Raw genomic sequence first — 22,122 nt, 5'->3', positions numbered from 1 at the left:
GTTTTAACTCTGCCTGTGTCACTGAATGACACCACACAAGTCATTTCAACTCTCTGTGCCTCAGTTTCCTTATTTGTAAAATGTCAATGATCATAATTGCACTTACCTCTCAGGGTAAGTTCAATAATTACATGGATTTATATGTGTGTGTATATAGCTTAGAACCATGAATGATACACAGTAAGTACTCGCTAGATTATTACAATTATTTTTACTAATAATTTATATTATTACTCTTACTATATTACATTATCTACTCTTACTATTATTATCTAAATCCAGACAGAAGAATTTAAGTCATTTTTCTTTCATTCTTAACCCATTCTTTCAGCCCTAAGACTTTGAGCAAATTTACCATCTCTGAGCCATCAGTAAAAAAGATGATAAGACTAGCACTTTCCTTATATGAGAGCGAGAGTAATATCAGAAGATCTGTTAAAATCCCTGGTGAGAGTACCCACCACATGTAGACCCTAAGCAAATGCTATATGCTTTCTCTCATTTGCTATTAAAACAAATAGTCCATATAACTAAAGAAAGATTATTTTACACAATTCACATTCAACATGTGAGTCACAGACAATCTGTACTCACCCCTCAGGACTAAGCTGAATGTCACAGCCCCTTTAGTTATGTCCCCCCATTCTCCTTTATGGACCCCATAGCTCTAGTCCTACCTCTTCTAAAGCACTTGGCTCACTGAGTCATAATGTATCCATTTACATGCATGTTGCCCATTCTTTGGGGACAGGTATCATTTTATTTTTATCTATGTCCCAGCAGTCCAGGCAGGGCTGACCCAGAGCCAGCAGTTACATAGATGGATAAATGAATTGTTGGGTGGATGGGAGGAAAGGTGAATGGATAGATGCCTACAGAAGGAGCTCCAAAACCCTCTTGCTGTGGACAGATGTGGAGAGCTGGAGACTACTCTTTCCCATCTAACTCCCGTGGTTTCAGTTGTGTTGAATGACTTCTGCAACACATTTCTGGGTAAATGGTGCATTACTCTATTACATTGTGAATAATGAACCCTTTCCTCCTTGATGCATATACCAGCAGAATATAGAAACAAATGTCCAGAGTTTAGGTAATTTCAACTCCATATCTGAGGAATACATAAATATTAGGGTTGTGCAAACCCTTAGTGAGGTGTTCTAAGTCCTCTCTGATCTGACCCCAGCTTTCCTCCCTATTTTGGTCAGTTCTTTCATCACTGTGACCAAAAGACCTGATGAGAACAATTTTAGAGGAGAAAAAGTTTACTTGGGGCTCACCGTTTCGGAGGTCTCAGTCAGACGTCTGACTTCATGGCTCGGGCCCAAGATGAGGCAGAACATCATGGTGGAGGATTGTGGAGGAGAAAAACAGCTCAGGACATGGCAATCAGGAAACAGGAAAGGTTCAGCTCACCAAAGACAAAATATAAACCCCCAGTGACCCATCTCCTCCAGCCACATCCTACCTGCCTACAGTTACCACCCAGTTAAGCCACACAGTAGATTAATTCACTGATTAGGTTACATCCATAATATAATCATTTCACTTCTGAAAATTCTTGCATTGTCTCACACATGAGCTTTTGGGGAACATCACATATCCAAACTGAAATTTCATTTCTCCTGGATCCTCCTTCTGCCTCCTGAGAACTGAACAGTCCAAGAACACTTTACAAATGCCCCATCATAATCAATTACATCCTTCTCTTCACATCCTCAGAACATCACTGCATTTTTTCTTTACATTATTATTTATCCATTCCATAGATAAGGAAATGAAGACCAGAAAGATTAAGTGCTTTTTCCAAACCCACAAAGCTAATAAATAGAAAAACCAGGAATTTAACCTGGACTGGCTCCAGAACAAATGCTCTGGAACACTTTGCAAATAGAGGCAATACTAACTTACTTTAGTAGACACAGTGACATTCTTTGAAATCACTGCTGTGCTAGACTGGCACAAATTATTAAAAAGAAAAAAGATGAGTAATTCCATAAATCATAACCCTTGGACATTTTAGTGACTAACCGATCAATCTCTTTTTCAGATTGTTATCATGGGAATATAAGACAGACAAATATACACATACACACCAATACAGATATAGATATAGAGGATATGGATATAGATGTAGATATAGACATACATAAAGTCAGTTTCAAATTTATAATGTTTCCCTGGGCCAAAGTGAAGGCTGGAGTTTAAAGCAGAATCAAGTTAACATTAATACTTTTATGAGCTCTTTTACCTACTTGCTATGATAGGAGTTAGAACCCCCTGTCTAGTCTTCCCTCGATCTGCTTATTTCAGGGCATACTTTGGAATATCACACATTTTAAGACTGTGTTGACAACTGACACATGGTATTGATTTTCTTCACCTGCATTCCAGTCACCTTGGATGAAGCTAGCTAAGACCACCTCAGTTGTCACTGAAAATATTGTATTCTCAATTCACCAAAACCTTATAGTTCAAGAAAGGACAAAGGACTGCCTGTGCCTTCTTATATTTCCCTTAGGATACTCTAAACTACAAAATAATTTTAGATTTCCCCAGTGTCACCAAAGATTTACCAAAACCAGTTCCTTCAGTTTTTACCTAAAGACCCAACTGTCAGACCACTCACCTGTCCCCAGTATGGACCCTCCATCCCTGCCCTTCAGAACCCATCTCCTCCTTCTGCTTCAGGTACCAGACTCAAGGTTTGTATTTGACCCTGAAGCCCTTCTGAATGTTGGCATTCCTTGTAAATATCTGAAGATAATGACACCACCTTGCTTTTTTTTTTTTTTTTTTTTTTAGTTCTCTTCCAAATAAAGTGTCTCCTTGTACTTTATCATACTGATCTTTTTTGGGAACCTTGGAGATAAGCATTACTGGTATTACTAACTGCCCCAATCTGTAAATCCTCTGAGGAAGTACAGACAGGCAGTGGAAAAATGCAGAAAAAAAAAAAAGATTCCTGAAAAAAGTCAAAGATCTAGCTGTTTAGCATAGGTAGAAAAACCTGGGTAGTCATTCAAATCATGGTTTTCAACTTCAATTACACAAGAGACTCTTAACCAGTAGCTTGATTAGGACCAAATGTTCCTTTTCTAAGTTTAGAACAAAACTAAAGGAAATGCTTCAAACACTGTATTCCTGAGGGTTTGGAGTCAGTGTGTAGAAGGAGGTTATGATGAAGTCAACCAATGGAGCTACTGAGGGAGTTTCTGACAGTTTAAAATGAAGACTGAGGTTAACCTTTATGGTATTGCTTAAGGGCTCTCCTAGAGGGACATAAATTATATGACCAGAGGCACTCCCCCAGAATCTTGTGATTTTATTGCTTCGTTTATTTGTTTGTTTGATTTTTAAATGACCACAACCTGGAGCAACATTTCCAAAGAAAGTTCTACTCTTAAAATTTTTTTAAGAGTAACTTATTTGGTCACATAATTTTAGGAAATTTGGAGTCAAGTGCCAGGCAAGTGCTTTACCACTGAGCCACAACCCCAGCCCTATTTTTTGTTTTTGCAATATTTCCTCAAAGATTTCACTCTTGAGCAATATGAATCTTTATGCAAAAGAGTGTTCCCAATTTCCTCAATTATTCTTCCACAAAATTTCTTTTTCCTCAAGTGTTTTGTAGGATTCATTTTTACAAAATGTACTTGGGGAAAAACATTGTTCTTGATCTAATGTGTGAGTATGTATGTAGAAATGAAATGCATTTCTTCCCAAAAAAAAAAAACAAATAAACAAACAAAAGAACACACAGAGTTAGGCCCTTTAAGTAAAGTTTAATACTGACTCTATCAGGTATTGGGAGTGTTTCAACATTTTTGAAAATTTCAGTGTGTAACAAAATGCAATGTCTCTCCACACCATAAGGCAAGGGACAAGAGAGAAAGGAGAGTTAGTCATCCAGAAGGCCATTCTGAATTCAAGAGGAAGGTTAGAGACATCAGGGAAGAAAGAAAGGGAGGTGAGAGAGGGCTGCATTGAGCTCTGGGAGCCATGGTTATATCCAACACGGGCTCCATTTTCTGATTCTTTTAATGTGATCTTTTATCCAGACCACTCCTCTCTCTCCTAAGCAATCCTGCCTTTTGGCTCTGCCAAGGACTAGCAGGATAACCTCTCTTAGGCAAAAAATCTCAAGAGTGGTAGATAATCTGCCCTTGGGTTTTATGCAGCAAAATTCCCAAGAATTCATTTAGTATAAAGTCCAAGCTCAAATTCTGAGTTCCTAGCCTTCTTGGCCTCCAGACTCTGTGTTCATTTTTCTGGTCAGTTATAGACTGAATTGTCCCCTCATCCCACAAAATGCATATGTTGAAGTTCTAACTCCCACTGTGACTGTATTTGGAGATATGGCAGAGATATTTGGAAGTAATTTAGGCCAAATGAGGGTCTAGAAAAATGGGGCACAAAGACAAGCCTACATGAGATCACAGCAAGAAGGTGACCATGTACAAACCTCAGGATAGAGCAAACCTTCCAACACCTTTACCCCCAAATTCTCAGAACTTTGAGAAGATGGGTTTCTGTGGTTTGACCTCATGGTCTGTAAGATTTTTGTTAGGGAGACCATACTGATTAAGACAGTCCATGATAGCACCAAAGAGGTCCACTAGACAATTACAAGAAAACTTAATGCAGGAAAATTCCCCTTGGTTTCTTTAGAGAAATACATTTCTGGAACACTTATGCCCCATTGGTTATTTCTCACCATTGGCTACTCCATTTCCAAGAGAAGACTTCCTCCCCACTGCCTTTGAGCATCCTACAGAACAATGATTATTCACAGAAGAGACATTGCCTAACATCAACAACAGAAAAACTACTGGAGGGACCAAGGAACACCAGAAGAGAATTTTACTTTCTTGGTATCTTTTTATGCAAAAAGGAGTTGATGAAAAAAGAAGTTACCCCACCTAACAAAATTGCCCTGATTGTTCATGGTTTTCCAAAGGCTACCTACCATTCCATATACAGCACCAGCAGACACCCAACAAAGCATAAACTCTGACATTTTGGCAGCAGTTGTTTGTCTTATACAAATCATACTATTTTCACAGGCAACTGGAGCTGCCAAAAGGCCCGGCGAACAAACATAGCTTGGCAGATGCCACAATGGTCCCAAGAATACAAGGCCCGGGAAAGCAGACTGACAGGTTCTCACACCTCCCTAAGTCCCAGCAGGCGGACAGAAAGTGACAGACACAAACCCAGCTGCATGTTAATTCCTCTAGCATGCGAAGAACAAAACATGGGAGACGTCTCTGAGCAAGTCATATGGAAGTGTCTTAAAGTATAGCAAAATGCCTCTCAATCCTGCATAGATTTTCAGGTTGTTTAATGGCAAAGACAGCTTAAAAACAAAGTTCAAGATCATAAAATAGGTTTTTAATTGAAGGAGAACAAACCAAGAATATTTTAAATGGTTCATATAGTAAAAGAATTATTTTAAAATAGTAGGAGAGAAAAAGAATTATTTGAACTCTTGGCAATAAAGGACCATTAAATCATATTTTTACAATAAAGACCATCCCAGATTTATGGCAATTCGACTTAAGATGCTCAGCCTTTATGATGACACAAAAGCCTACCCATAACCATTCTGCTCTTGACTTTCAGTACAGGGTTTGTTAAATTGTGTGAGGTTCAGAACTGTATTATAAGATAGGCTTCGTAACAACTGGGATGTTTTGCCCCCCTGTAGGCTAAAGTGAGAGTGCTGAGGGGGTTTGAGGCAGGCTGGGCCATGCTGTGTTGTCAGGGTAGGTGTAGTAAACGCACTTTTGACTTAGATTTTAAAGGTATGATGGGGATTTGTCAGGATGTCACCCTGTCGTAACTCAAGAGCACTTATAATTGGTATCATCTTGCCCATGCACACATGAATCTCCAGGAGACTTCCAGGGAGTATGTGAAATCACCTGTGTCCAGGGCCACCCTTTTAGGTCCTCTACGGTACCCACACTGCTGCCAGGAGTTTTTCAGAACGCAAAACTTCACACCCCTCCATTACTACCATTTGTCCTCAAAGAATAATCTAGAAGCATCAACATGGCCTATCAGTTCCTTCATGATAGCCTTCTGCCCACTCCTCTGTCTTCATCTCCTGCCTCTGGGAACCACCCTACACTTTCCCTATTCCTAACTACTGGCTCCTGCACTTTCTTCATCTGTCTAGCTTTACACATACTGCTTTATCCTCTACTGTGTGAATTCTGATCCATTCCTCAAGCTATGCATCAAACTTGTCCTTCTTTTCCAGAGTTTTCTGAGAGCTCCAGCTAGTGAGCCTTACCCTTCTTCTACACTGCTGGTACATCACCGTCTGTCATGAGGTTAGTATTTGGCATTGTGATCATTTGTTAGAGTCTCTTGACACATGTAGGAATAGTAGGCTCAGTGGGCAAGTGCCCTTGTTCCTTCTCTTTGAATCTCTTTGATACCCTCTAAGTCAAGCATATTATTTATTGCCCTAGAAAGATCTTTTTCCTATTAAAATATGGGAAAACAAACAAATAATTTTTTTTAAAAAGATACAAAAAAAATTCTGAAGCCTATGGAAAAGATAATGTTTCCTGAAAACTGAAGAGTATGTATCTAAGAATAACTTTCAACAACAGAAGAAGAGAGGGAGGAAATTTTTAGTGTATATTGGTCAAATGGTCACAGAGGGTATGACCTTCAGTAAATAAACAAGGAAACCACAAGGACAGAAGAGATTGAGATGAACAAAGAAATATAATAGGAGCTTGTGGAACTTAAAAAAAAAAAAATAATTACAAAACCAAGACTGAATTAGAGTCATACAAAGCTATTTCTTATAGTTCAGTCACATTTCTCCAACTTGAACACCAGGCTTCTCCCTCTGGCTCAGTCTGAGCTGCAGGAATCCCAGCAGGTATTCAGATCCAGCCCTCCCTAGTTATGACACACACAACTTCCAATCCTTACTGTCTGGAGGAATCACAGCTGAGGGTGTAGGTGACAAGAGGGTGTGTAATTAGCTTTCCTGGGGAAGTAGTTGCTAGATCTTGGCAACTAGATGCCAAAAAGTTGAAGAAAATAGGTCTTCAAAGTGAGAGAAGAGAAAACAAAAATAAAAATAGCAGTAGAGAAAGAAATAGAGGTAAGGACTCATTTTCTTTATAAAATACATATTTCCCTTTTCCAAATAAAGTTTTATGTTTATGACAAGCATTAGAATATTTTAAAAATGTCCTGAAACAAGTATTAAAAAGAATTTTCCCACTGTCCCCAAATTAGCACTTCCAACGCTGTCATACACATTATTTCAAAAATCTTTCCACATTAATACATCAAAAATTATGTAGTTACCACATGGTCACTACATATCCTGCATACACATACCCTACACCACCTTTAAGTCCTTGTCAGTCACATTTTATTAGAGTAAGTAAATCTAGCTACTGTGAGAGAGAAACCCAGAAATCTTCGTCTTAACATGTTTGGAGCATATGCCTTCCTCAGACCACAGATTTTGCTTTCCATTCAGAGGCCCCTTCCAGCTCATGATGCTAGATGCTTGAAGGCAACATCTGCAATATGTCTCCAAGGTCTACATGGAAAGGAAGAAAGAAAGGTATCTTTCTTTGAGGTGGCCCAACTCTCAAAGAAGTGTATATCATTTCTGAGCGTATACTATTCGCTGAATTTCAATTGCTATGTCCCATCTAATTGAAAAGGGGCTAAGATATAAAATTTATCTTTGTGCTCTAAATATCAGGAAACACACATATCAGTGAGCATTAGCCATCTTTGAGATATATGACAGTTTTAAATTGCATTCACAAATTCTCTAATATATCTCCCTTCAAAAGGTGAAGTCTAATGCTCGTCCCCTAAGGGCTCAAATTCAAATGTGACTCAGTTTCAAGGAATAGAATACAATAGAAGGGATAATGTGTGACTTCTGAGACTACATAACTGTATTAGTCCATTTTCAGTGGCTAAAACTAAATACCTGAGGCTGGGACACTTATAAAGAAACTTTTGCTGGCAATTTTGGAGGTTCAAAAACATGATGCCAACATCTGCTTGGCTCTGGTCAGGGCCCCCTTGACTGCATCACAATGTGCACATCATGGAAGTAGTAGATGCAAGAGAGAAAAAGTACATGGTAAGTCAGGAAAACAAACATGGAAGGACCAAACTTGCTCTTTTTATAATAACCCACTCTGAGAGGAATTCATTGGAGTCCTACAAGAACTACATTAATCTTTTTCAAGGACAGCACCTGTGGTGTCCTAACCACTCCCCTACCTTTTAGAGTTTCCACCACCTCTTAATATTGCCACATCTGGGACCAAGCCACCAGCATTTGAACCCCTGAGGACAAACCACATTCAAACCATAGCAGTCCTAATAAGTATTATATCTTCCTCTTTGGTCACTCTTCTTCCTTGAATCCATTCCTCTGAGGAATACCAGCTGCTGTGTCATGAAGATACTCAAATTTTCAGAGACATTGAGAAGATGTGAAATTTAAGACCCCTGCCAATAGAAAGGAATGCATTGACAGAGAACCCCTGCTAACAGCCATGTGAGAGCACCAGCTTGCAAGCATCCTCCCACCCCAGGTCAGCCTTCATATACTATGGCCCCAGCCAACATCATGACTACATCCTCAGGAGAGACCTCAGCCAGAGTACCCAACTAAGCCACCTGGATTCTGACACACAAAAGCTGTGCAAAATAATAAACACTTATTGTTCTAAGCCATCGGCTTTGGGGGTAATTTGTTATGCAGCAGCATGTAATTAATACAGTATAGATCAACATGTATAAACAAAGACTAAGCTGCTATCACCTTACCACTAACTGGGGCTTTGAGCACAGATTCCAATATGGAACCTTTAATGGAGGATCAGTGACTCTTCCTTAAACGAGGCAGCTATGGAACTTAGAGTCAACGTCAGCAGGGATGCCTCCCCTACATGTTTCCTTTAGGCCCAGACTCATATACTGGCCCTCTCATTGTTGCCACTAGAATGCCTGGTAAGGCCAGCCCAAGACAAAACAGGCCAAAGAAAAGCAAGCAAGAAGGGAAGGGAATCTGAATTTGGCCAAAAGGACAAGGAGGGGTGTAGCAGGGGGAAGAAGACCCCTGCTCTGTCACCAAACCCCTCACCCCTTCTAGGGAAGTAGTCCAAGGAGAAAAGAGCACATTTGCTGAGAAGGAAACTAAAAGCGAAAGTTTTCCATTCTGACCTAGGATTAGAACCTCTTTCCTTGTTTCTCAAAATTCTGTTTACAAGAGCCCAAATTAAATATCCTTCCTCATTAGCACTCCTCTGATCCAGAACAGGAAGGGTTAATGCAGAGGGGCCTTGATATTCTGTGCTCCTTCCCTGGAGACCAAATGGTGCCATTTCTCAGCCTCCTAGTGCTCTCCTTGTCTACTTCCTGGTATGAAGAGCTCATATGTGCTTCATCGTTTCTAACAATAACCTATTTTCTCAATTTTCTCTGTTCAAATACTCATGAGTTACCCAAATGAAAAATCAACAAAGTGTTTCCAAATTAAGACCCTCTTAAGCTGGCATTAGTGGACAGAGTATTTAATACATTAATTTTTCATATACAGCAACAAACATTAATTGTGAGAGTTTGCCAACGTCTGAAGTTCTTAAATGATTTGTTTTTTTAATAAATTAAAACTGTCTCCTTTTATTGATTTCACACTAGTTATTTCCACCTGAGTAGATAACTCATGTTATTCTCTAGGTGAATTATGGTCAAATTCTGAATTTATGTAGCTCGAAGTTTTTTTTTTTTAAATGTTTCACCAGTAACAACTATTTGGTTCCTGTCAATTAATTTCTTCCTTGTTTGAAAGTCTAAATTGGATGGTGGGCCTATTCCTTCATGGGTGCACAAATAAAAGGATGATAGATAGATAGATAGATAGATAGATAGATAGATCGATAGATAGATAGATAAAGAGGTTAGTGAGAGAGGGCCTGAGGAAGAGAGATAGAAAGGTATAAGGGGATAGAAAACTCTGGGATGCTGACATAGAAAACAGAAGGCTGGACTGAAGCACACAAGAGATAAGACATCAGTACCGCCAGGCAGAAAGCCCAACATGTAGGCTCTGAGACCTAGTTCTGCATCCTGCTCAGGCACTTACAACTTCTTCACCCAAAGCAAATATCTGGACCCATTCTGCAGGTCTGTTTCTATACCTGTGGTAGAGAACATCACAGTTCACTGCCCTGGCAATAGTGTTGGAATATTTAAGTGTAAGTATTTTAGCAATTTAGGATAGTTGTAGGAACTTCTTAGACTGGGTGACTTCAACAGCAAGAATTTATTTCTCACAGGTGTGAAGATGAGATCAAGGTGCCAGCAGATCTAGAGTCTGATAACGGTCCTCCTCCTCATTTGGAGATGGATGACTTCCTATTGTATCTTCACATAGCAGAGAAAGAACACATGCATGCACTTTCTTGTGTCCCTTATCATAAGGGCACTTATTCAGTCACAAGGGCTCTATCCTCATAACCTAATTATTGCCCAAGGCTCCACTGGGGATGAGGATTTCAATATATGAATTGGGTGGAGGGAGGCAAAACAGCAAGTTCATAGAAATAAATCAGTATTAGTCAGGGTTCTCTAGAGAAATAGAACCAAAAGGAGACAGATAGATGATAGATAGATAGATAGATAGATAGATAGATAGATAGATAGATAGATAGCACTGGCTTATACAATTATGGAGACTGAAAAGGCCCATAATCAATCACCAGCAAGCTCTGGACACAGCAAAGCCCGTGGTGGGGTTCAGAGACTAAAGGTTAGAAACAGGATTGCTGAAGGCACAAATCTCAGTCCCTGGACCAAAAGACTGATATTCCAGTTTAAATGGTCAGGCAGAAGAGGCAAAATCTTCCTTCTTTATCTCTTGTTATATTCGAACCCTCTGCAGACTGGGTGATGCTCATTCACATTGGAGAAAGCAATCTGCCTTAACCATTCCCTGAATTCAAATGCTGGTCTTGTCCAGAAATAGCCAAAGACTAACAGAAAACAAGGTTTAGCCAAATATCAGATGACCCCATGATCCAGTCAAGCTGACACAATAAAATCAACCACCATAGTAGGTGACAGTGCTCCAGAAGAACAATCAAGAGTGTAAGAGAACATGAGGATGGAGAGAAAGTGCCTCCCCGAGCTGTCACCTCCAGTCCCTCTCCCTCCCTTTCCATAATTACTCATGGCTGTGCTGGTGGAGCACAGACGGCTTCTCAAGGACTCTAGGGTATTCAGTTCCCCCAAAACCCCTTTGTCAGAGACTGTGTAGCAAATGCCTAGAAGATGAGCCAGGGACTATTCACATCAGCTCCCTTTTATTTCATACTGTAGACACTTTGTCCTTGTCTACCCAAAACCTACAGTTCTAGAAAGGACCCAAGTACCCGCTAAAATAAAATATACCCAAGCATCTCTAATATCTTTGAGGGCACAACAGCCAAGATCCAAACTGTTCTGAGATAACCTGCAATGCTTGGCTGTGGACTAAAACAACCATTCCCTTCTCCTTCTTAGGGTGTTGAAATAACCTGTATCTCTGGGGCTAAGAATTCTAAGTATGGCATCCTAAGGCTTTATCCAAAGCCAAAATAATTCTTATTATTTTACAAAGCCCACTGTGAGCCACAAAGAATACCACACATTTATATTCTCTCCTAGAACGCCCCCACTCCCACCTCTATGAACGCATGATTGCTAAATAGAGCATGGTTCCTGCCCATCTTTTCCCACTGTATCCTCCACTCACCTGTGACATGGCATTTTGGTCAAAACATCACTGAATGAATCACAAACGGTGAGAGTTACCACTTCACAAATAGTGTTCAGTGTGGGTGGTACCTTACCTTAGTGGATTTGTCAACTGCTTCTCCAGGCTCTGGAATCATGGCAACTTTGCAGCATAGAGCTCAAGAAAAATTAGCCAAGAAACCCATTAATATGACACAAAACCGCAAAAGTGCTCTGGGTAGACAGAGGAGAAGACAGATGTAGAAAGCTAAGGAAGTGATTCATAGACACCTAGGTGTCATGAAAGGCTCAAGCCCCAGAAATACTTGGATCATCATTGCTACTCTTCTTATTAACAGAATCAGTTTTTCATTGATCAATAAGATGCTCAAAATGATCTTTAAATTGAATCAATCCAGTTTGGATTTCGGTGAGGCAAGGAAGAATCCCAGGGAATGTAGGATTTTGTCTCCTCTATGCAGTTGAATGAACATACTAATGACTTTAAGACCCTTTTTCATGACCCATGAAGCATGGGCTATGGTGTCATCCTCTTGGATCTCCAGTGCCATCAGGAAAATCTCCTGACCATCCATAGCCATTCGACATTTTTAGATCTTCACTCCAGTATCTCCCTCAATTGCTGCTGGAAATACATTCATTAGAAGCCAACCCAGGTGGATTTGGGGAGCCTGGTCTTTACCTACGGCTCTCAGGACTTTTATTGCCACTGCCACACTACTGCCAGAATTGACAACAGAGTAAGAAAAACTGTTTCTGTTATTATCACATGAAATGGTAGGTCAAATTAATTTTAGGGATCTTTAGAAGAGTGAGTATATTATATTTTAGAGTTGGGATTGAAGTGGAGCTTTGGTAATTTTCATGTCCTAAAAGTAAGAGCAAGTTCTCAAATCCTGGTCTCCAACCCAGATTAATGATTCAAGACTTGGGCATTGTGACCTTACAGATTTCTCCATCTCCACTCCTCTCTCAAGCCATGTGATATGGACACTGTTGATGTCTGCAATATATATGATGTACTCCCTGGACATCCCCTCAGGATTTATTTCTCCAGCTGCCTTGTGGAATACTGACCAAGATCCCTCAGTTCTCAACCCTTTTGGGAATTGCCTCAACTAAAGAGAACTACTTGCCCAAGGCAGTCCTTATCCAGTGACTGATCCACAGAGGGGACCCTCCACTCAGAGCCACTCTGAAGAGTTTCTCTGCTTCAAATCTCCCTGTGTGGTTAACTAAGACCTTCTTGGGTACTATGCTGTATTCAAACTTCTCCCTCTGCCTATTCCTGGTTCCTTCCCTTGTCCCTTGATTTGGTTGAGATAAAAGGTGTCCTCCCAAAGCTCATGTGTGAAACAATGCAAGAAAGTTTAGAGGTAAAATGATTGGTTTGTGAGAGCCTTCAACTAATCAGTGCATTAATCCAGTTGAATTAACTGGATGGTAACCTTAGGCAGGTAGGGTATGGCTGGAGGAGATGGGTCACTGGGGCCATGCCTTTGGGCATATATTTCTGTCCCTGGTGAGCCGAGTTTAATCTCTATCTGCTTTCTGATTGTCATGTCCTGAACTGCTTTCCTCCGAACCTTTCTGCCCTGATATTCTGCCTTACCTCAGGTTCACAGCAACAGAATCAGCTGTCTACCAACTGAGACCTCTGAAACAGTGAGACCTAAATAAACTTATCCTCCTCTAGAATTGCTCTTGTCAGGTCATTTGGTCACAGTGGTAAAAAAGCCCACTAAAACACCTCTACAGGTGTTCATCCCAAGAATACTTCCTAAAGTACTTCCCACTTGCTAACATCCATCCTAAGGCCTCCTTCCTAAAACCCAACAGGTTGCAATGCCTCACTTCATATCCCCTCAGCCCACCTCTGAGTTCTGTCACAGCTATGCCAGACAATCCGTGGCACATGACCAGCTTCCAATCTCAAACACCTGTTCATCCAAACTTGTCTCCCTGAGGTTTTCTCAGCAATGCAGGTTGCAGGTAGGCACAACCTGGGGAGGATGGTAACTTGCAGATAAAAGCTCCAGGTTCTCCATGCCTGAGGGTCCAGCATGCCTAAGGCATGCTGCCATCTCTCAGAGAGTCCTAGAGGAAGTGAAACTTAGCTATGCCCCACAGCCCCCACCCCCAGCAATGCTCCCCTTTCCTGACTTTTCTTCTGACTCACTTTTCCACTCCCTGCTTGTGGTTCCTGGGATCACCTCCTAATAAGCCACCAGCACCCAAGTTCTTGCCTCAGGGTCTGTTTCTGGGTGAAAGAAATGAAGGCATCCTTATTTCTCTGACTTGTATATTCAGCTTCCTGGGGATCAGAGCTTGTGGGCAACCAGGCCAGGTGAGTGGGAGAGTTAGAAAAGACAAGAGCTTAAGGACACTGAGAAAACAAGCTGAGTCAGCCCTCGCTATGCCTGGCCCATGTAAGCAGATTTTATGATAAAATTTATTTTTAAAAGATAGATTTAAAATGCCATCCCTGTTCTGATTTTCTGCACCAGAACTTCCCAGGAGCCATGAGGAGTGGGTGGGAGCTCCGGGAACTGAATGACAACAATGACTGTCCCTCACTGAGTAGGTATTCATGCTGCATGACAGAAAGAACTCTGGGTGGGATTGCATTCATCCTCCAAGTTAACAAAATCATCCCATTTTCACAGATTTCTAAGCTGAGGCTCAGAATAGTAAATCACTTTCTTTGGTCTTACAGTCAATCAGATAAGAATCAGAATTCAAATCCAGACCAGGTCACTCCCAAACCCAACTGCTCACCAGGAGGCCCTTGAAACATGTGGATACTCAGCGCAAACTCTGGGCAGCATGGGGTCTGCTGTGCAGAGAATAGGAATGGCATGGTCTGCATGCTGCAGGGATAGAAAGGAGAATAGATGGAAAGAAAAGGGCCCTGAAAGTCTAACCCAACAGGTTGCAATGCCTCACTTCATATCCCCTCAGCCCACCTCTGAGTTCTGTCACAGCTGTGCCAGACAATCTGTGGCACATGACCAGCCTCCAATCTCAAACACCTGTTCATCCAAACTTGTCTCCCTGAGGTTTTCTCAGCAATGCAGGTTGCAGGTAGGCACAACCTGAGGAGGATGGTAACTTGCAGATAAAAGCTCCAGGCTCCAGCAGAAAGAAGGTTAAAGAAAGAAGAAGATAAGAGGAAAAATGAAAGAACCACAGGAATGCAAATTGGTGCAATTACTATGGAAAGCGATATGGAGATTCCTCAGAAAACTTGGAATGGAACCATCATTTCATCTAGCTATCCCACTCCTCGGTTTCTACCCAAAAGACTTAAAACAAGCATATTATGGTGACACATCAATGTCAACTCACAACACTTAAACTATGGAACCAACCTAGGTGCCCTTCAACAGGCGAAAGGATAAAGAAAGTGTGGCATATGTATACAATGGAATATTACTCAGCCTTAAAGAAGAATGAAATTCTGGCATTTGCTGGTAAATGAATGGAGTTGGAGAATATCATGCTAAGCAAAGCCAATCCCAAAAAACCAAAGGCCAATGTTTTCTCTGATATGTGGAAGTTAATTCACAATAAAGGGTGGGGGATAGAGAAGAATAGAGCTACTTTAGATTAGGTAGAGGGAATAAAGGAAGGGGAGCGGATATGGGGGTAGGAAGGATAGTAAAATGAATCAGACATTACTATGCTATGTAAATATATAACTATACAACCAAGGAATTCCACATTATGTACAACTAGAAAAATGAGAAATTATACTCCATCTATGTATAGTGTATCAAAGTGCATTCTACTATCAAGTACAACTAATTAGAACAAATTTAAAAAATAAAAAAATTCTCTAATTCAAAATTACATTAATAAAATTAATTTGTAATTAAATTTAATCTTAATGATTGGGGATTTTATTACACATTTCTTTAGAAACAAAGATTGGGGTCAGGCAAATGTTCAAAATTTATAAATAAAAAATATGAAATTGATATTTAAAAAAAATATATGAATATTCCAAATATGGAAGGGAAGTTCAAAATATAATATTTATTTTTTATTTGTATATGAAAGCCATTTTTAAGTGGTAACACTGTGATTAATCACCTATCCCAATATCTATTGGCCTTTAAAAGGCATTATATATTTTTGGGGGCTGGGAGATAGCTCAGTCGGTAGGGTGCTTGCCTTGCATGCACAAGGCCCTGGGTTCAATCCCCAGCACCGCCACAACAACAAAAAAAAAGTTCTCAAAAGGCATTATATATTTTTTAAATAAATTTGTTTTATTAGCCCGAAAGAAAAAAAAAAAAAGAAAAAAGAAAGAACCACAAAATCTTGAAGGCCAGCAGGCAGCCCTTGAGAAAGGTGTCTGGTGCCAGTCTAACCAGGCTGATTCTGAGCTGCCTAAGGAGAGACTCTGGGCTCAGTACTGTGCCATCCAGCTGACACCATTTTTAAAATTTTTTTTAATTTTATTTGTTCTAATTAGTTGTACATGACAGTAGCATGCATTCATATATTTTGGTAGATCATACATAAATGAAGTACAATCTCTCATTTTTCTGATTATACACATTGCAGGATCACATCAGTCATGCAGTCATACATGTACATGAGGTTATAATGTCTGTTTCACTCTGCTATCATTCAGCTGTCAACTTTGAACCAATATTTATGAAGTTCTCTCTAGCTGAAGCCAAGGCAGTGAACACAAAAGGTAAGCGCCCTACCTCCAGCCCCAGAAAGTGAAGTACTAATAGGGAAGACTTAACAACTTTTAAGAACTGGTACAGATGTTCCAGAGCAATAAGAGCTATGAAAAAGTTATAATAGGAGTGGGTCAGAGGAGAGCAGTGTCATCTCAGCAACCTTCTCAGGGAGGGTCATGCCCAGGATACAGGAAGAGGTACAGGAAGGAGAGACAAAGCATTTCAGAGGAGCCCTTGTCTTGTGCAATGCTTGGGGAGCAGCAAGCACACCAACTTCAGGCTTGGAGAGAGCTACAGAGATGGGTTCAATCCTGCCTTTGAATGAAGACATTTTCTTTAACCTAGTAACATCCATGTCTAGACAATTTTCAGGCCTCCCTCAAAATATGAAAATTCCTCTGAACTTAATATTCTCCATCCTGCTTCTTCCAGTCCCTTTGTCCCCCTTTCCTGTGTATCACCTGATGACAACCCTGAATTGACCCATCACAGTTTTCTATAAGCAGTTTACAGCTTTTATATTTATTTCTAAGATTCAGAGGACATGAGGGAAGGATCACATTATCCATCCCACAGTCCTCTGCTCATTCCCGTCTTCCGCACTGTCTTCCTTCCACCTACCAAGACAGTTCTCCCCCTGTTGTATATTTCTATGCCTTTTCTTTCTTCAATCTTGAAACTATTTCTATCCCAAATGGAAGTTTTAAAAGCACTTTTCAACACAGGTAGAACTCCATAAAAGGAATGGCAGAACAATCACTCAGAGAGTAAGTCGTTATCCATGTCTGTACTCTTGCCTAGGCAGGTATGAGGGTAGCAGCCCTGGAACTCAATCTACTTGTCTTCAGGATGGGAGGAGCATCAGCTCCCAGCCATGGGGATCACCTTGCACTCAGACCTGCCTGGGTGTATGCATCTTTCTTCTGAAGAAAAAAAAAAAAATCAGGGCAGCTATAAATGGAGAGGACGGAGCACTGTAAAGCCATAGCTTTCTGCTGGGTGTCCTAGGAAATGGTCTACATTACAGAGTTGCTTGAAAGTGTCCTTGGAACACAGATGGGCATTAACAGGGTGGGCTCAGTTTCCTTACCTATAAATACACATGTCATTTTAATGCTGGGCCTGGGAAAGATGGATTTAGTGGGGTCTTTTTTTTTTTTTTTTTTTTTTAATTTGTAACCCAGATTTAGTTGTAAGAAGGGAGATAGTTTTCAGAAAATAGATAGGCTCTTAATAATCATAATATTCCCTGGCCTATGAAACCTTTGCAATGAGATTTATTTTCCCTCTCACTTCATCCCTCTCACCCTTTCACCCTGGAATGTTGCTACCATTTATTGAATGCCTAATGTATGCCAGGACATTTATTATGCTGCTTCAGAGACTCTTTCAGTTATATAAAAAAAAAAAAAAGTCATTTCATTCTGGAAAATCTCAAGCATGCAAGAAACGTAGTCATAAGCTAATATGTCTCTAGAAAATAAGTATTGTTGAGTCTAGAATTGGATTACAAAGGAAAGAAGTGGCAGGGTTTCACCACAATATATGCTGCTTTAAAAAGAAAAGCAAAAACAAGAATTAAGGGTGGAGTCTATAAGTCCAGACCCCTTTAAACAATATAATGGGGGCCATGATGTATAAATTGAGTATTTGGGATGAAAAACTGAGATAGGTCTTCAAAGCATCCCTTCCTTGGATATTCCCAACACCTCTGAGTAGATGTTTGCCATAAGTATTTTAGTCAATGAGAAAATGCTATAGTTTGTATCTTGAGTATCTCCCAAAGGCCCATGTTTTGAAGGCTTGGTCTTCAAGGGAGGCACTTTGAGAAGTATAGTCTAGTGCTCTCACCAGAACTGGGGCTTGTCCTTGAAGGGGATTATAGATTCCAGTCTGTTCCTCTTCCTCTCTATCCTCAAGTAGGAGGTATTCAGTTTTCCTCTACCATGCACTCCTACCATGATGTAGCACCTTGTCACAAGGGTGTTCCACTCATGAACTAGAAGCTCTAAAACTGTGAGCCAGGATAACTTTTTATCTTTATACGTGATTATCTCAGGCATTTTGTTTCAGTAATAGAAAGCTAACTGACACAGAAAATTGGTACTATGAAGTGGGACCATTGACTATAGCTATACCTCAGATGATGTGCCAGAAGCATTTGGAATTGTAAGGAATTTGTAAACATTTGGAGGAGCAGACTAGAGAAAGCGAACGATTCTGCAAGTAGAGTTTAATGGTGGGGACTCAGAGGAATGAATACTGGTAGAAATGTAGACATTAAAAGTGATGTTGATCATGTTCAACCCCAAGAATGGTATTTAGATTAGTCTAAACCCATTAATCTAATTAGAATTAGAATGAATTATACCCCATGTATGTATAATACGTAAAAATATACTCTACTGTCATATGTATCTAAAAGGAACTAAAAAAATAAAAGAATAAATTCTCAGCAGCCAAGTATCTGGAAAGACTTCAAGAAGATAGCGTGTTTGAACTGGATATTGAAGCATAATAGTAGTAGCAAGTCTGTTTTTCTCAAGTCATAAAATCAGTATAAAAATATATCTTTATTTTCCTAAAACTAAAGTTTCTATTTCTGCCTGATATCAGAAAACTTACACACTGCCAACAAACTCAGTCAAATATAAAGTCTTCTTAAAAAAAATTAAAAAGTGAAAGTGATGCTGATGAGATTTCAGAAGAAAATGAGGACTCTCTTGGGAATTGCACAAGAGAACACCCTTGTTAGACCATGGCAAAGCATTTGACTCCGTTTTGTCCATGCCCTGAGACTTTGTGGGAGGTCAAAATAAGAAGTGATGGACTAGTGTATCTGGCAAAGGAAATTTTAAGGCAAAGCATTCGGGCAGTGGCATGGACAGTACCAGCTTCTTTAAGGCAGTTTTACAGTGAGAATCAGGAGCAAGAGAAGCAGAGCAGAAAGATTTGAAGAATTTGCATCTTGGCCAGAAAAGAAGTCCTTACAAAGTTTTGGCCAAAAAAAGAGTGGTTATTAGCACAGATAAGAAGTCAAGTGCTTTGCAAAGGAATAAGAGGAAAGGATGCCACATTGGCATCTCAGGAATCAGCAAGGTCATCCCCTACTTGAAAACCTCAAAGGTGTAGAATGCAAATTTATTTCAAAGACTTTCCTCAGTAGAATCGTTGGAGAAAAGAGCCCCAGGGCATCCTGCCTGCCCAGGATTCACTGCCTAAGGATTCATTTTTCTTGTTCAGCCAGCAAGGCACTGTCACCATGGAGAAGGCCCAGACAGCTTGCATTTGCAGTAGACCAGGACACTGTACATGTGATGCTGGTTTTGCAGGTATGCAGAATGCAAGAAGTATAGGGTCATGCTGACTTCCACCAAAATTTCAAATGAAAACCTGAAAAGCCAGGAAGTGTGTTGTGGGCTCGGAACCCTTACAAGCATCTTCAAAAGGGCAAGGCATGCAACTATGGGATTGAAGTCCAAGTTACAGTAATGACCCACAAAAACAGATATCAGAAATATGTAACACCTGCCAAGGGAAGCTAAGGCAGCATGCAAAATCTGCCTAAGAATGAGGCCATGTAAATTACCACCAGCAAAACTGTAGCTGAAGGGCTGCCCAAGTCCACTTCCTGCCCCAGTATGCTCTGAAGACTAGACACAAAGATTTAGGATATAATGTTTGCCCTGCTGAGTTTTAGTCTTGCTTTGGACTAATTTTTCCTTACAATTTTTTTCCTATTCCTTCCTTCTGGAATAGGAATATTTACCCTGTGCCTGTCCCACCATTACATCTTGGAAAGAATTAACTTTCTTTTCAATTTTTTGTACAGGGTTCACATTTGAGTCTGCCTTGAGTTTCAGAGAAGAGTTTGGACTTGAACTTTTGAGTAATGTTGGAGCAGGTAAAATCTGGGGGACTCTTGAGGATACCCAAATGCATTTTGAATTGTGAGATGGATGTGAATCTGTGCGGGCTGGGGATAGAAGAGTTGGATCTTGAATGTCCCCTCAAAGCATTCAAGATTCATGAGTTAAAGGCATTGTTCCCAGGGGCACTATTGGGTGGTGGTGGAACTTTTGGGAGATGGACCTGGTGAAAGGATTTTAGGTCACTGGGTGCATGCTCTTAAAGAGGATTTGGGGACGCCCCTCTCTTCCTCCTCCTCTTTCTTTTTCTCTCTTTGCTTCCTGGCCATGAGAGAAGCAGTTTTTATCTGCCACACACACCCACCATGATGGGCTGCTTTGCCATAGGCCCAGAGCAACAGTGCCAAAACTGATCATTGACTGGAGCTACAAAACTGTGTGTCAAAATAAACCTATGGTTGGGAGCCAAGGAGCATGCTAATGGAGCTCAGAATACAAGCTTTGCTCCATCTCCCAGCAGAGAATAAACAAGTGAGTATCAGTGGGCCAGCTCCCTCTGGGCCAGTGCAGACTTATCTTCATTCCAGGAAGAACCCTCCCAGTGGAGGTCTTACCAAAACCAAATAAAACCACTTATGGGTTTGTGTAAAGTTTACTATTATAATTATACTAAATTTTCTGGGCTTAGCAAATAAGAATGAAATATTAAAGATTAAGTATTATGCCTATAAATCTAATTTTAAAGAAAAGTCTTCTCTATAATTATTTTTGATTCCTATGAACTAGTTTATTTTCCTATAAAAGGATGAGTTGACTGTATTTTGAGAAATTTTGCTTTGAATCTTTTAACTAAAGTCCTTCTAATGGGTTATTCAGCCACTCAGCACTGATTAAAGAACTACGACTTAATCCTAAGTGTCATAATAAGATAGCATGATATTACTTGGATATTAGACTATTAAACAAATAGCAAAATAAAATCTTATAGAAGCCACAAATGGACTCTTTCAGCCTTGTTGCTGTGCAGGCGGGGAAGCAATGAGATTCTAGCCTGGGAAGCAACCCAAGCAAATTCCCTCCAGGGAACAGAGCTGAGAAGTGACTCTTTCAGACCAGAACTTTATGTCTTCCCACCAAAGTCTGGTAGGACTATAAAGTCCACCCCCGCCCCAACACCACTAGCACCAGAAACAAGAAGAATACTCTGTTCATTTGTTTGCTGTGTTTAAACAGCTTGTAGATTTACAGAATGAGAACATCTCCTCTCCAGCAGTTACAGAGACTTGCCAAGAGCAAATGGGAGCATCCACAGCTAGAGCAATAGAAATACTGCAGGTATTAAAGGCTCAGTGACTTTATGTGCGAAGGTGAAGACTGCCCAGGGAGGGAAGGAGACACACATTAATCTAGACACCGGAAGTCCCACGAGGAGAACCCTGCTGTAAGTGGGTCAGCAGAACAGAGTGAGGGGTAGAATCCATGGGCATTTCCCACCACTGCAATCTTCTGGTGAGTTGCTCCCTGTAAGCACACCAAAATTAATTTGTTTTCTTTTGGTTGGTTGGTCGCTGACTATTCCTGTCCTTTGTAAAAGGAACATTGTAGTTTTGATTTGTCTCAATGAATCCCTTTGCTGATTTAAGGAGTCTCCAGTTTGGAAGCCCCTCAGGTACCTTTCAAGAATCTTTATTTAAATGAGGAAGAACCAAGTGGCAATTACTGTCATGGTCCTGGAGCTTAAAGTAGGT

This window comes from Sciurus vulgaris, assembly GCF_902686455.1.
Source record: "Sciurus vulgaris genome assembly, chromosome: 8".
Classification (NCBI taxonomy): domain Eukaryota; kingdom Metazoa; phylum Chordata; class Mammalia; order Rodentia; family Sciuridae; genus Sciurus; species Sciurus vulgaris.
This window is presented reverse-complemented; position numbering follows the sequence as displayed.